General features: G+C 42.5%; 2 protein-coding genes across 9 annotated transcripts in view; one reads left to right on the forward strand and one right to left on the reverse strand.

Moving 5' to 3' along the window:
- The window catches only part of LOC102672118 (autophagy-related protein 16-1), a 574,752-nt gene that overhangs the window by 344,672 nt on the left and 228,081 nt on the right, over positions 1 to 1,999 (forward strand). The window lies entirely within an intron of this gene.
- Positions 1 to 1,999, reverse strand: part of LOC102671814 — a 163,966-nt gene that overhangs the window by 82,495 nt on the left and 79,472 nt on the right. The window lies entirely within an intron of this gene.

The following is a 1,999-nucleotide window of genomic DNA, read 5'->3' on the forward strand; positions in this document are numbered from 1 at the left end:
GAGAGAGAGACGAAATTTACGAAACTTATCTTAATCCCATCACCTTCGCCGTGATAATTTCGATAGGAAATAATAATAATAATAAAAGCGACGAGTGTACACGCGAATTCACTTCGTTCTTCGTAGCGAGCACGCACACGCCCCCTCCTCTCCCCGCCTCTCGAGGAAGGGATCGCGAATTGACGCTAATGAGCATTCGCGGATCCAGGTGGAGTTAACGCCGGGGGAGGGGTACGCTCGTGAGAATGTTACGATACGCGACGTGACGTGTGTGTGTGTGTGTGTGGGGAGGGATTGTGAGTATGGAAAATTTATTGAAATTTCTGCGTCGTGTACGGTGCCCCCGGTCGTTACATTCTACGCATAGTTTCGCGATACATAATAATCCGTGTATATATATATATATATATATTTCCCCCCGTGGAATAATTACAAGCGCGGTTGTTTTGTTTCCGCGGTGTCCATGCATCTTTTGTGAAATTATTGTTCGCGCATTGAATCGTATTAACCCTTGTTCGTTATTATATTCCTGCGACGATGTATGGATAAATTATTTATTTTTCTTACTTTATCGCTATACTTTTTAGAATAAGTTTTATCGTATTTGTTGAAAATAATAGACGAATAATATTTACAATTAAATGAAATATCGTAGCAGTAAAGATCCAGCCAGTCAGAAATAAGTATCAAGGCGCTAACGGGAAATATAATTAAGTAAGCCTGCTCTCGAGTTACGCCGAATTACGCGTCGATCCGTGGACGAAGTTTCATTTCTCGGCCGAAATGTATCCACGCGTAACGAGAAATATGTCCGTAATGTGATAAAGGTGGGCCCCCGTACGGTAGTGTGTATAACCCAGATCGGGGATCGCGTGTTAAAATAAATGATAATTATCATCTGGATATGGAGGTGGGGTACACGCGCGGCGTGGCAGGATGGAGGAATGCCGGGGGGAGGGGGAACAGGAAAAGCAAGGGGATCCCAAAGAGAGCAAAATCGGGTGCACGTGTGAACAGTGCGACCTGAGCGGGCGTCGGTGTCCCTCTACGAGCGTGTATATACCTGTGGCCGATTCACTGCTTAGACTCTGCCTCTTCGACGTGGAAGAAGCGAAACGAGCATTGGCCGCCGCCACCGCCGCCGCCGCCGCCGAGAAAGAAAGAAAGAAAGAAAGAACGAAAGAAACAAAGAAAGGGAAGGAAGAGAGCGGTGGGACGAGAGAGGAAGAGAGAGATAGGAGAGAGAGAGAGAGAGAGACGTGCAGTGTGGAGCTCGTACCAGGTGCCTATACCATCGCGTCACCATGCCGGAATAACGGTGCCTGGATGTCTCATCGGGTTCAATCGCAATCGGCGATCTTCCGCCGCGGAATTTCGCAAGGAAACGGCCGTTTTGTCGTCCTACTCGTCTTCCTCGATTTACGAGCGGCCGCCATTCGTCCGCCCTTGAGTACCGATCGACCCAATGGCCCCCTGCCCAGGTCGTTTCATGCGTGTCTTACCTTTATTTTCAAGTAAAAGACACACGTTTAATTGTCTCGCTTTACGGATAATTCGTTTTACGATTCTCGATCCGAATTTTTCTTCCTTCTTTCTTTCTCTCTTTCTCTCTCTCGTTTTAGGTGAAAGTGTTCCGTTTCGTTTCGTGTTCTGTGTTTCGTGCTTGTGGCGCGAGACAAATTTTGGAAATGAAATTTGAAATCGTTGATCGATTACGAATATTAATTGCATGTATAATAAAATATTGCTGTATACAGGAGTATTAAAAAGAAAAAGGTTAATATATTATATATTTGACGTATAATCGTAACGTATATATCCAAATATATTTTAAAATTAAAAAGAAAAGTTAAAAAAAAAGATTAATATATTATATATTTGACGTATAATCGTAACGTATATATCCAAATATATTTTAAAATTAAAAAGAAAAGTTAAAAAAAAAGATTAATATATTATATATTTGACGTATAATCGTAACGTATATATCCAAATATAT

The sequence above is a fragment of the Apis dorsata genome, unplaced genomic scaffold (assembly GCF_000469605.1).
Source record: "Apis dorsata unplaced genomic scaffold, Apis dorsata 1.3 scaffold_353, whole genome shotgun sequence".
NCBI classification, from domain to species: domain Eukaryota; kingdom Metazoa; phylum Arthropoda; class Insecta; order Hymenoptera; family Apidae; genus Apis; species Apis dorsata.